The sequence below is a fragment of the Drosophila nasuta genome, chromosome 3 (assembly GCF_023558535.2).
Source record: "Drosophila nasuta strain 15112-1781.00 chromosome 3, ASM2355853v1, whole genome shotgun sequence".
NCBI classification, from domain to species: domain Eukaryota; kingdom Metazoa; phylum Arthropoda; class Insecta; order Diptera; family Drosophilidae; genus Drosophila; species Drosophila nasuta.
The window spans coordinates 36053420-36067965 of NC_083457.1; the positions used below are offsets into that span (position 1 = coordinate 36053420).

The following is a 14546-nucleotide window of genomic DNA, read 5'->3' on the forward strand; positions in this document are numbered from 1 at the left end:
GAATGCTCTTCACTTTATATATAGATTAATAGAAAAATCCAATATAAAACTAATTTAATTCCTTAAATTTGTAACAATAAGAAGCTAAGGCAAATAAAATGTAATTCATAATTAATGTAAAAAGTACCAAAATTATATTATAAACCTTTGATAAAAATCGGCAAATATAAACTAATTCAGCTTATTAAATGAATATAATAACAATATGGGCAATTCTCTAGAAAGTGCAACCAGCGCCAAAAAATTCAAACTCTATAAAAGCATGTTTTCTTCACATTTGTTTATAGGGAAAATATTACATTTAACTAATATAAACGATTTTTCCATTTACTCGTAACACATTTTGAAAAATTTCAATACAAAGTCGAAGATGAGCAAAAGTTCTGTTTTAAACATTTCTACTGCAAGTTTTGTTTTGATTCATTTCCTTAAAGGGAGTCAGTATGCATTGATACCCTTAATTTAATATCTTGTTTAATATCTAAGGAATATACAAAATATATAAAAGAAATGATGCAGTAGCTAATAACGGTAAATTTCTTTTCAGCTAATCAGCTTCTATTTTTGTCGCGTGCGACAGTGAAAAACAGCATTTGTTATGAGTGCATCTAAAGTTTTTGTCCATTGAGCATGCAAAACTGTGTCCAAACACATATTTTGCTACCAAATATAATAAAATAAAATTTGGATGAATATAAGCACAACTTCATTTTTAAGAATTTTTGAAAGTTTGTCGCGTGCGACATGGCAAAAAATTTTTTTTTTCGTAAAATAATTTTTTTTTTAGTGTAGATGATGCATACTCTTTTTAAGTGCAAAAAATAATATAAATTTCATGTCATAAGCGCCAATTGAGACTTTGTCATTAAAAACAATGATAGAATGAATGTGCACAGTATACCGGGTATAAACCAAATGAATTTGTTTTGCTGAAATGGCCAACAAACGAAATCCACTAGAACAGCATATTCATAAAAAAAATTTTTTGACATTAATGATGTAATTTAAAATAGTTAATTATGTTTCTTATGTACATGTTATGAATATATTTCGTTTTGTTTACCTTTGTTAAAGTTATTTTTTAAAATATGAAATTTCAGTTGAAAATAAAAATATATATTGAATATATTAAAAAACTATGAAAATGCTTGATATGCTCTTCAAATAAACTTAAAAAGTACAAAAAACAGCATAAAAAGTATGATGGAAAAAATGTCGCGTGCGACATGTCGCGTGCGACAGTGATTAAAATTTAATTTAAAAAAAGACAACTTAATATTTTTAAGTCAAACCAAATACACTATTTAGATAAATATATGCATAATACATTAAAATTAATTGCATTAAAATCTTTCATCACGTTTCGCTAAAATAAGTGCTTGAATTGGTTTTTGAAAAAGTAACTTCTGTTTTTGTCGCGTGCGAATGCGCAACATTTTTGCAATTTTCTTGAAAACGAACAATTGCCCAAAATCCATCTTAGCACCAATTATAGTGCTAACCGAGAGCTATAAGTTTCAATTTTTACAAAATTAAAATAATGTCTTGGCACATGTTTTTTTTCAGTTTGAATGCGTACAAATGTCGCATTCGACATCAGAGAATTGCCCATATATTAAATACACAATAAAGTACTTTAAAAATATATTAGTAATATCCTAAATTATAATTATATTTTATAGTAGGTCTTCATTATATTTTCTTAACACTTAAGTTACTTTTCAGTGCTGCCAAGCTTGAAATAAAAGAGTGCCTAACAAATACAGCTTCTCTTTGCGCTTCTCAAGCATGTTCCAAGTGAAATATAAATAATAAAATAAATTTAAAATAAATAAAGAAAAAATAAAATGTTAAGTTAACATTTTATTGCAATTTAAAAACTTCAGCTTGCTGCTTAAGATACTTTTTTAGTGCTGCCAAGTTTGTATACTAACTACCGCCTCTCTTTGCGCTTCTCAAGTAATTTCGACATGAAATATATATATTGTAAACTATTTATTCCTTCAGAGAAAACTAAACCAATTAAAATAAATTTGACATAAATTAAAATATCATAAAGTTAAGTAACATTTCATTGCAATTTAAGAACTCGCTTGCTGCTTAAGAGACTTTTTTAGTGCTGCCAAGTTTGCAGTAAAAGGATGCCTAACAAATACAGCCTCTCTTTGCGCTTCTCAAGTAATTTCGACATGAAATATATATATTGAAAACTATTTATGCATTAATAGAAAACTAAACCAATTTAAATAAATTTGACATAAATTAAAATATCATAAAGTTAAGTAACATTTCATTGCAATTTAAGAACACTCGCTTGCTGCTTGAGATACTTTTTTAGTGCTGCCAAGTTTGCAGTAAAAGAGCGCATACTAAGTGCCGTCTCTCTTTGCGCTTCTCAAGCACTTTTTTCCACTTGAAATGCACAAAATTGTTGCACCTTGCCGCGACCCTTGAAGCCTTTTGGCCCGCTCGCAGTTGGCCACAATGTTTTGAGTGGCTTTTGTCTCGACGCCGTCTGCCGAGCTGCCAAAACTTTGCCGTGCATTTAAAACTTGTTTCGTTTTGCTGCTTCTTCAACTTTGGCCGCCCCCCTTTTGCAGGAACCCTTATAACAATCGCTTCGTAGTTTTCACTTTCAAGCAAATTGCAAAACAAACACAAAACATGCGATAAAATTTATGATTAAACAACTTGCGGAACTTACAAAAAAGAAAGAAAAAATACAACGATGACACATTGCAGTTGGATTTTTAAAGTACTTTTTCTATTCGTTTTTATTTATTTATAGTATGGAACTAGAAGAACTACGCTCTCCACTTTTGATATGCAATTTGACACACTTGCCGAGGGCCACTCGAAAAGTTGCCAGACGCTGAAAACTATGTCAGCGGATTTTGCATTTTAGCTGCAAAGACGAGACCGACCCTTGGCCTGTAAGTGGAGCCCTTAACTAATCCTATTACTTACACAACTTACCCCCTTTTAGCCCCCCACCGTTCCCGCCTCCATCACTGTTTTGAGTGTCGTGCGTGCGGCGCCCTTTGTGCGGATTTTCCACTCACATTTCCGTTAGATGCGTGTGGATTTTCACACTTTACGCATGAGGGCGCGACACACTAAGTGAGAAGAGGGAGAGGAGAAGAGAAAGAGCAAGAACGAGAGACTCAACTCGACTTACGCACGGTTGCATTTTGTCACCTGTGGGCAAACAAAACTGTAAACTGTACCTCTCACTCTTCAGTCTGCGCTTTGCTTTTTGGTTTGGTTTTTGCCACCTGCCTTGTTGAGGCTTTGCCTTTGCTAATATTTTCTCGCATTTAAGCTCTTTATTTAGTCTGGAACATAACTTGCTAAATTGCATATTGCAGTCGGCATTTAAGTTAATTGCATTAGACTCGTTTGACATGTTGCTTACCTATCGAGAATGGGTCGCAAATGAGCAGAAAAATCAAAGAAGAGACTATATTAACAGATTATAGAAAGGTACAAGTTCTAACAGTTTAATAACCAAATATTTTTCAAAAGCTTCAAAGCTAATTAAAGCTGTACATGAAAAGCTCAGATTTAAAATAAATTTGTTTCGTATACGTACTAAAATATAAAGTTTATTCTATTTTTATTATGCGAATTTTCCAATAAGTTAAAACAAATAATAAGATGTTAAAATTCCATTAAAAATTTCAACATATTGAAAATACTTAGCAAAATTTTTTATATACTATGCAAAAATTCATGATTTTTTTAATAAAGTTCAAATGACATGTATTTTCTTTTAAGAAATCTTTAACATGTTTCTTAACTATTGATTAGATTGATAGATTATGTAAATAGCAATGTGGTAAAGCTTTAAAAGATCCTTAAAGCTGCTTACAAAAAGCCTTTTTCTCTCTCTACATTATTTTATTTTTTACGTATACGTCGAACATTTACAAAGCTTATACTTTTAGCACATTATTTAATAAGCTCCAACATAAACTAAAAATACCCAACAAAGTTCCTTAAAAACCATAAAAAAGAACTTCAGATTAAAGTTAATTTTTAATAAGCTAAAGTTAAAATTCCATCATAAACTAAAAACATCCATCAAAGCTCATTAAAGAAAACTTACATTTCCTATAAAGATAAATAAAAATTTATGTGCTTTTAAGGAATCTCATTAGTGATAAGCATAAAGCGAAAACCCATCGATTTTCTTCACTATTGTTTTTACGATCAACAATAAAGCAAAAGTCTTAATCTGCTGGCAATTCACGAAGCCTAATTGCCCAAACTCAATTACTTGAAGCTCTCCCACTTTTTCGCAGTTTAACGCATTTCCAAAAGGGTTTTCCTCGTGACGTTAAGTGAAAAGTTATGACCATAGATTGGCTAGGAAATCACATTAAATAGATAATTGGACAGCCATTGACTGCTGTGCGCAGTGGGCGTCGCTGACACGTCAAATTTTTGGCCATGTTCAACTTGCTTTTCTCCCTGTAAATCACACAAGGCAATGCAACAAAAAGTTGCAGACGCGAGGCGCCCATGCAACCAAATGCAGTTGAAACTTTAACTTTTTTTTTTCCATTTCCTCGTTGCCAACGCCCCAACGAAAATGCAGTCAACTCTCTCTCTCTCTCTTTCATTCGCTCTTTTTACCCATCTCTTTTTCTCTTTGACCGTAGGCACTAACAGTTTTTTGTTGCACGTTCGTAAAAAGAGCACTTGCATCAAGAGGCAGCGCATTGTTTTCTAGCTGCAGTCTGAATCAGAAGTGAAACAAATGCAATATAACAATGGGGAAATGAGGGGAGAGAAACATGGAAAAAGTAGAGGGAGAGTCGCATTATCCTCAATATATTTTTATGCCATGTAGAATACGTTTTTAGCAAATGTAAATGTATAAAAAAAAGTTATAAAATCAATTTTTTGGTCTTAGTACAAGAAATTTTGGTCTCAAAAGTACGTCAAGAACATCAAATATTGTATTATTATATATTATATCATATAATGCTATTGAATATATTTTGCAACAGCTCGATTAACTGAGCAATGAACGAAAAAACTCATATATATAATACATAAACAATGTATAAGAATTTAGATGGATTATAGAATTGTCTATCCGAAATATAGAATTTGTTAGACTTTAATAATTTTTAGTTTGAAGAGTTTGTTTTTAAGGTGATCTAATTTCAAGAACTCAATTTTTAATACGAATGTTGTGCTTTTCATAACTTAGTAATAGTTGCTTTAAAATTTTATACTTTAATGCAAAATTATATATTCATTCTAGACACATAATTTTTCACAACTTTTTCTCCCTCTTTTTACTTCCAACTACTTCTACTTTTTCCCTTCCTTTCCTATGCAAATTTATTACTCTATTAACGAATTCAAACAGCAATTCACCTTTTTTTAAGCTCGACTCTTAGCCCTCGGGCTAATGTCATCATCATGATATTTGATTTAATAATATTTGCCTAAAACCTCAACCAGTTCCTACCACAATTTGTTCCCTCCAAACTCCAGCTCATATATCAAAGTCAGGCATAACACACAATCCTTTGCCCCCGTGTGCAAATTATTTGAATGGCCTTATTTGTTCGTTGGCCAAACACGCCACCTTTTCATTTTTTTTTACCGTAAAAAGGTAAAATTACAATTGTTTTACGAAATGAAGAGACCCAACTGAAATTGGTATAATTTAATTTATTTTATTTATTTATGATACAATTTTGTATGATAATATACAAAAATAATATAGAAAAAAGCAAAGTGAATAAACATTAAAAAAAGAGTTTTCAGTCAGTTTGTATTTTGTAATCCGTAAATCTTTTCAAACCAATTCCTATTAATTAAACCAAAACCCCATCACAACGCATCTGATAGTCGCACACACCCAACAACAACCTTTTTATTTCCCTTTTTTGCAACCATGTTGAGGATTTCATTTTTTATTGCATAGCAACCGACGACACATAAAAAAAACAACTGACGAAAAAATACACACCATTCCCCATTTTCATGTTCCTTCACCCAGCCTCTTGCTCCCTCCCTCTTCCCTCTCCCACAAGCAGCTGCAACAACAACCCCTGCAAGAAGAATCGCGCTGAGATCGACATAAAGTGCACCAGCAGCCCACATGGCGGATGAATGCGAATGCGGGTGCATGTTACGCATACGCCAGCGTGGCCCAGGCTGTTTTTTGATAGGCTGTTGACATGCATTGGGCAGTCACTTGTTTTTATTTAAAACAATAAGAAACGCTTAAGTTGCGCTTGCATTTTTATTTTAAGGCGTTGTGGGCGTGGCCAAGGCTTTGTATTGTATGTGAAATGTATTTTTTTGACGTTGCTGTGGAAGGAGTGAAAAATATCCACACTTGAGAGCAGATTGTTGACGAAAAAATATAAAAATGAATAGTTAAATATTTTTAAATTTTAGTTGACAAGAAAATTGAATTTCAATGTTTTCTAAATTCTGTCTTATTTAATAAGACAATAGAAAAAACTTTGATATTAATAATGGTATTGATAATAATAACAATGACTATAAATGAAGGATTTGTGAGAATGTTGCTTTGATCTAGTTTTATAAAGAACCGCTTACATAAAACTAGCTCAAAAAAACATTCCCAAGAATCATTCATTTCTAAAGTAAAGTTATATTTAGTATATTTTAAATTACTAGAAATATACTACCCAAATATTTATGAAGTAAATAATAGTATTTTTAATATATACAAAAAGTATTCTAAATGTTTGCTCCACACAAGAGTAATTGAGTCCCTTAAAGAAACGTTTTGTAAATTTATTGTTAAACTATAAAACAAAATGTTGAAACAAAAATGAAAAAGTCAAACTCTGATTTTGTAAAGCTTTTAAATACTTATTTTCACTACAAATTTTAAATTTAAAGTGTTATAAACCAAACTCAGATTTTTTAAACCTTTTAATTTCTTATTTTCACTACAAATTGCTTCAATTTGATTTAAAAAATAGGCACATATTCCATTGAAATTGCTATGCAATAAATCAACGCGAAAGTTCTATAGTCCCCAGTGAACTAGAGTCAACACTTGAAGCTTTGCAAAAATGTTGTTAGCAATTAAAATATGATGATACTCCACTGCAAGGCTGCAAGGAGCTGCCACAGTGAGGGGACTAAGCTGACAAGCTAACATTTCTATTGAGGGGGTCTCTAATTAAGCACTTCTCAGTCAGCAGGCAAATAGTACTCGTCGTGTGCTCAGCGCGACATTTGTGCATGAATATTGTATGCTGGAGTGTGTGTGTGTGTGCGGTGGATAGAAAACAAGCTGAGAGCAGATAGAGAATCTGTGACACAATGCGATGGGATGGATGCAAGTGAAAGTCATGAAAGGCAACAGCAGCAGCAGCTACAACAAAACAGAGACAACATCGACAACGTGTAGAATGGCAACACACAAAAGCGAAAATGTGCGCGATATGCAGGCAACAGGAAGCAAGGCAGACGGACAGACAGACAGACAGACGGACGGACGGACAGGCGGATGGATCCCTTCTGGTTGCCACCCTCGAGCAGTGCTCTAAACCGAGCTGAACTAAACCTCAAGTGGGTGGTTCTTGTTCGGTGGCATCATTTAGTTGCCGTTGCCGTTCGTTCGTTGGCCTTGGCTCCACGAATGCGAATTTGAGTTTGAGTTTCAGTTTGTGTGTTGCCACTTGACAATCCTCTCCGAAAATCGAGGCAAGCAACGGGAAATGGGAGAAAGATTCTACTAAAATAGATAAAGGAGTTTGATTGTAGTAGCTGCAATTGTCAATGCAGCCAGCTGGCCGGACATTAGCTTAGCTTTTTTTATCCCTTCATCTAATCGTCAGGTATTTTCCCTCTTCTTTTTTTGGGGGTCTGTCGAATTGCCTTTGAAGTCCCTTTCCCCACCGAAAAAATGTCAGCGAAACGGGTTGACACATGTGCTGCAGGGTCTGAGATAAAAGACAACCACGCTCCATGCTCATGTCTGTCCTTTGTAATTAGTTAGGATCAACATTAAAGAGTTGGGCATGGCCGGAACTGATTGGCTTTAAAGTTCAACGAGAAAGAGCCGGTGAAAAAGGTTTTTAGGAAAAAGAATATACAACTGAAATACTACAAATCTGTTAAAAATATGCAATGCGTAAAAAATAGTATTTTAATATACTACAAACTAACTAGCAAGCAAAATACGATATGAAAAATCATAAATTTCTAAGATAGAGTTATATTTATTTTATTTTCAAATATTAGAAATATACTTCAGAGAAAAGATAGAATTTTAATATACTTATAGTATATCAGTATATTACAATACTATCTTTTCAGTGAAGTATATTTCTAATATTTGAAAATAAATTAAATATATCTTTACCTTGGAAATAAGGTAAAAGCTAGTTACAAGTATAATTATACAGAATTATATAATATTTAATTCTTCTTAAAAAAAAATACCTATTGAAAAAATCAAATCAAAGTATTTTAATATACTAAGTCATGTTAAAATATCTACAATTTAGATGAAAACGTTAACGATCCCACAAAATAAAGTATGTAGAAAAAATCGACACTTTAATTAGATATTTTGCAGATATGTTGCAATTCACCCATCCCCTCAACCCTTTCGCCAACCCAATTCAGTTTGTCAATGCAAGCGAATCAGCAGAGAAACCTTCGCTTATAATAAAAAAAAACATGTTACAAACTTTTCTGATATAGACAAAAAAAGAGCGGCATTTCTTCTTCCCCTTTCCCTCAGCCCCGTTTGTCATTGCATTTTGCTGTGGGTAATGATATGTCACGTTTGCTCTAGACTCGACTCCGTTTGCTAGTTGCATTCAATGACAGTGCAACAAAAGCAACAACACTAACAAAAAAGAGAAAAATGAAAATTGCGCAGCAGCTGCAATAAAATTAACGAAATGGCATGGAAAAGAATGCAACCGAAAAAAACGAAAAAATAGATGTGAAAGAGAGATAAAAGACACACACGCAAAAAAAAATGGAGAAAAAAGGAAAAGCTGAAAATGTGCAATTTCTGTGCGGTTCGTTGGATGCGTCGCATTTTGGGTGGGGGAGGTGGCTTATGCCTTTTTTTTGCCACTGCTGCTGTTGCCAAGTGCACACGTAGCGCAAATAAAAAACCGAAACGACCACAAGTAAAAGAAGTAGAAGTCGCAGTTGTAGGAGGAGTATAAGAAAGTAGTCGAAGAAAAAGAAACCAGATATAAATTAAAATTGTCATTAATGACATGCAAGCAAGGCCCAAAGTTAACAAGTTAAAATCAAGAGATGTCGATAAAAGATAGATAGAATATAGAAGAAGGTCTCAGAGATAACTAAGTAATCGTTTGGTAACTGAACACTCAGCAGTAAGGATAGAAATAATTACACTATTTTTATATGACAATAAATATTATTATTTGTTTACAATTTAGTTACAATATTGGAAAACTGCATAAATATTTATCCTAAAACAACTAAATAAAATTACCTCTTCAAAGATATAAGATCATCAATATTTGTATAAACGTTCATCACAAATGCAAAAAGAAATATAATTAACTATTTAATGTTTGTATAAACATTCATCTCAAATACAAAAAGAAATATAAAGAGCTATTCAAAGTTACAAGATCATCAATATTAAATATGCAATTGCATATCTGTTTAATGCTCCCTCAACTGGTTCCTAGTCGAATTCATGTGCAATTCAATGTCATTTGTGGAGAAATATAATTGCGCTCGTTTCGTGTTGGTTGGAGAAAGAGAAGAGTGTGGAGTGTACGGAGAGTGCAGAGTCGAGAGTGTGAAGCGGTAGTCAACCCATTTAAAATTGCAGCTACTTGCAGTGCGGGCGCAAGTGAAGCTGGGTGGGAGAGTTGTGGAGAGTTGAGAGTGTGAAGAAGTGCTCTACACGGACTGCAGACAGTGAGTCTCTTTCACACACACACATACATACACACGCACACTTTCACACGCACACACTCGAGCACACTCGACGTTCAGCAATGTCAAAAGGATGCTGACTGACCAATCCCTTCCCCTTCCTCTTCTCCACTTCTCCCCTTCTCCTGTCCCTGCCCACCAGCCACGGCAACTGCTGCTGTCATTTGCCGTTCAAAATGTGTGGCGTCAACTGTACTTTTATGTACACACACTCACACACACACACACGCACACTCGTACGTAATTCATTTCATTCTCTCGCACATTTTTATATACGAAATTTTTATTTCAATTCATTTAAAATATGTGTAATGCTTCCTCGTGCTTTATTTTGTATTTTTTTTTCGTGTTTTTGTTCGCTCATCCTGTCGACTTTTGTGCTTCGATTTTCAATTGCCCGGCCGCAACAGCAGCCTATCTCCCCCTTTGCCCCTCTCACAACCCATTGACCATTTCCATTTCCTTCTTTTCAGCTGCCAGCGCAACAAAAAAACGGAGGTTTGGGAGTCACTTTTGGGGGAGGTTGAGCAGTCATTGGGCGAGTTCTTAAGAGATGGGTGGGGGTGGCATTTCAGCCCTTTGCTTTTGGGTGTCCGCGCAATTTTTTCAATAATTAATTTTTTGCGCGTAAATGCAATTTGCATGTAGATGAGACACACACAGACACTCCTTCCCTTTCGCACTCACACATGTATGTATATAGTGGTCATGTATGGGCGCCATTATATAACGGCATATAACGGCACTTTTTATTGCATACTTTTGGCGCGCATTCGCGTCGTCTCCCTTCCACACTATTTGCACTCTGTGCTGACCACATGCTCCATCTCGCTTCCGCTCACATTTTGCGTGTGTTTTGTCAGTCTGTACTTTTTTTATGTTATTCCCTCCAGCAATTTTTATATAATTATGCAAAGTGCAGTTGAAAAATGGACGGGATATTATTCTGAGAATTATCATCACAATGGACTATAAGAGTACTATATATGTACATATGACTATTATTTTATTTTTTCTACTTTTTTAAAATTAATATTATATGAATGCAATTTTAAATTTTAAGAAGTCTTATAGAGAATGATGTATTTATGTGATTTAACTATTTCCATATTCAACATAAAATCAAATTTCAGCAGATTTCTTAATTTAGAAACCAAAAAAAACGTTATAAAGCGATTATTATGAAATTTTGGGATATGATAATAGATCTTTTTGTATACTATTTTTCTATCAGAAGTATCAAAAGAGATTAATTTTTAACTTAACAAAATAGTTTTATTTGAAACTTTTTGGTATTGTAACTTTTATGATACTTTATAATTGCATCTTCTTTTAAGGTCAACTCAATTTTAGTTATGATTGGTTAAAAATCGAACAATTGAAAAAACGTAAAAATATTTTAATAATAGCAAATTTTTGAAAACATTACATTATATGAAATATTTAGAAACTTTTTTTTTAAACTTAGTTCAATAATAAAATAGTATGGATCTATGGTCTAATAGGTACATTAACAGTCCCATAATTCATGTCTTTTTTAAAAACAATAAGCAACTAAATACTTCACTCACAAAAAAATAAATTTATAATATTATAACATTTAATGAGTTATTCTTCGCTATTTTAAATAATGAAGTAATTAATTTAAATAATGAAGTATTTTTTTTTTACTCACCAGAATTTTATATCCCAAAATGTTTGCTGCTTTTCTAGAAGTGAAAATTTCTTATTCCAAACTGTGTCCGGGTGGGGGGAAAAGTTGTTAATTTTTTATTGGGCCCAAAAACTGTTTGTTTTCTCCTTTTTCGTCCTCGTCTTCTGAATGTTGTTTTAAATTCTCAAATATACTTTTGCGTTGTGTTTTTATTTTCTTTTATTTTGTTTTTTGGTTTTTTTTTTATCATAAATGTAATATATAATTTAATGTATAGCTTAAAACGTTTGCTTTTTTTGGGGGTTTGTTAAGTTTTTCTTTTTTGTTTTGTTTATATCTGAATGGTTTTTATTTTTTGTTGCACTACGAATAATTATTTAATTTGTTTATGTACGAAATTGTTTTTTTTTTTTTTTTGCTTTGAAAATGGTTTTTACATGATTTTTTGTTTTAATTTTTTGCCACGATATGAATATTTGCCTTTACGTAAATTTTTTAGTATTTTTTTATAGATGGTATATTTTTTGTATATACTTGTAATGATATATATATAATCGCAATGTCTGTCAAACTATGTTTGTCTCGTACTTTCGTTAGCCAAAAAACACACACACAAATGTTGTTGTTATTTTGCTCCTCTCAACTTTTCCTCACGGGAAGTTGATGGTATTTTTTTTTTTTTTTTTCGTCCGTTTATTCGTTTTCTTCCATCTAACTTTTTTGATCGCTTAAATTGTTCACCTTTTTTGTTTTCATCAAAGTTTGAAAAATTGTTTATAGCTTTTTATAGCTTTTCAGAACATTATTCCTTTTTTAGTTTTTGGTTTTTTTGCTTTCGACCGCTTTTCATACGAACGTAAATTTAAAGACGAAAATTGAAACCGTAACACAAAAGTTCAATTTGTTTTCAACGACAAAAATTTTATTTCCTTTTTATGTTTTGTTTTTAAATTTGTATTAGCTTTTCCGTTTTTCTCATTTTTGTATTTCGCTTTTTTCTGCTTTTTTAATTAGACACAAAAAATTTAACAAATTTTGGCTATTTCGATTTTTGCTTTTCTTGGGTTTTTGCTTTTGTTTTGCTTTTGGCTTTAGAATTTGACTTTTGATTTGTTCACTTCTGTTACTGTTTCTGTTTCTGTTTTCGTTGCTATTTTCTATTTTTGTTTATTCCGTTTTGTTTTGTTGTTTATCCTGTTTCGGTTGCTGTTAGTTATCGGCTTATCGGTATATGGTTTTTTTTTGTTGGGTTTGTTGGGGCTTGGATTGTTGCTTCTTCTATTTCGTTTTGTGTTTTGCTTTGCTTTGCTTTTGTTTTGTTTTATTTTGTTTGTTATAAGGCTATTTCGGTTTCGTTTCGATTTGTTGCTATTTCTTTGTTGCTTTGTTTATTTTATTGTTATTGTTGTTGGATTGGTTTATTGGCTGTGTTTCGGTTTGGTTTTATTTCCTTTTTTTATTATTTTGCTTTTTGTATTTTATTTTGTTTGTTGCGCTTTGATTTTTCTTTTTGATTTTGTTGTATTATTATTTACGTTTTGTTTACTGTTACGTTTTTAGCTTTTTCCTTTATTATGGTTACAATTTGCTTGATATTATTATGTTGTTTGCTTCTTTATTATAATTATTTGTTAGTTTTGTAGTTACTGTTGCTTTTATTGTTGCTGTTGTTGTTGTCGGTTGGTTGTTTGTTGTTGTTGTTGCAGTGGTTGTAGTTGTTGTTGTTGTTGTGTAGTTGTTGTTGTTGTAGTTGTTGTTGTATTCCAAATTTTGTTGTGAATTTTGTTTGTTAAATTTTGAGAAACTAACTAAAAATCACTTTTGGTTTTCGCTTACAACTGAAAGTTAACTTTAATTTGTTGCTCTATTTCCTTTTATGGTTGCATTGTTGTTGTCGTAGAAATTTGTTGATTTTTTTGTTTTATTTTTATTAAATTAGAATGTTTTGAATAAATTAAAAAAATTATTAACTGATTGCACATAAGTTGTTTATATTTATATTATATGTTTTTTATCGTTATTATTACATTTGTAATTATTATGATGATGACTTGCCGTTATTATTATTATATTATTATTATTATAATTATTTGTATTATGTTAATTAACAAAACAATATTTTAATAAGTATCAACAACGTTTTAACGTAATCTTTAAAAATGTTCCAAACAGTCAAAAAGCACCTATAATAGAGAAGAAAACAATAGAATTAGTAAAGAGAGAATTATAGAAAATTCCAAATTGCCGTCGGCATTTAGACGAAATCGCATTTTGCCGTCGGTAGTTAAGAACATGCTTTGATAATAATAATATCAATCATTATCACTATTTAAAAGTCACTCGCACAGAAATCAATGTAATCGCTTGTTATCGTTATCGATATCATGCCTAACATCAAACTTCACTTCCTGAATCCAACACATGGCTGGCACACACATACATATAGACATACACACACTATGAACTTAAACCGCAGACAATTGCCTTTCCATAGCTCTTGTTGCCCCCCTCGATACACATAAACGAAACGGACCTAACCCCAGACACGCGTGCTTGCATAGACAAAAACGCATTGTCTAAGCTCTGCGTGAGAGCACAACGCTAAAGAGAGCAATGGGGCTGAAGAGAGCGCCCTCGAGAGCGGGAGAGAGTAAAAGCGTCATGGCAGGACAACGAAACAACAAGAGCAGCAAACAACGAATATGGAAATACTACAACAGTAAACTAAACGAACAAACAAAAATTTCAAGTTCAAAGCGCCGCTGGATGCGAGTAGTTTAGTGGGTTGAAAAGGGGGATGGCAAGCAATAAGAAACAAACTGTGAAACATGTGAGGCAATCATCAGTAAAAGCAAAAGCAAAAACAACAGTAACAGCAACGTATTCAACGTAAAATGGTGATAGCATCTCTAATGCCAAAAACAAAATTAAGGCGACGCTCAAG

At 32.5% G+C, this 14546-nt stretch overlaps 1 protein-coding gene across 1 annotated transcript in view; it reads right to left on the minus strand.

Moving 5' to 3' along the window:
* LOC132793195 (zinc finger protein 526) overlaps positions 1–13760 on the minus strand; it is a 47766-nt gene extending 34006 nt beyond the window's left edge. The window contains 1 exon segment of the mRNA XM_060802900.1: positions 11624–13760. The gene's annotated coding sequence lies outside the window, so the exon portion shown is untranslated.
* Positions 13761–14546: the final 786 nt, after the last annotated feature.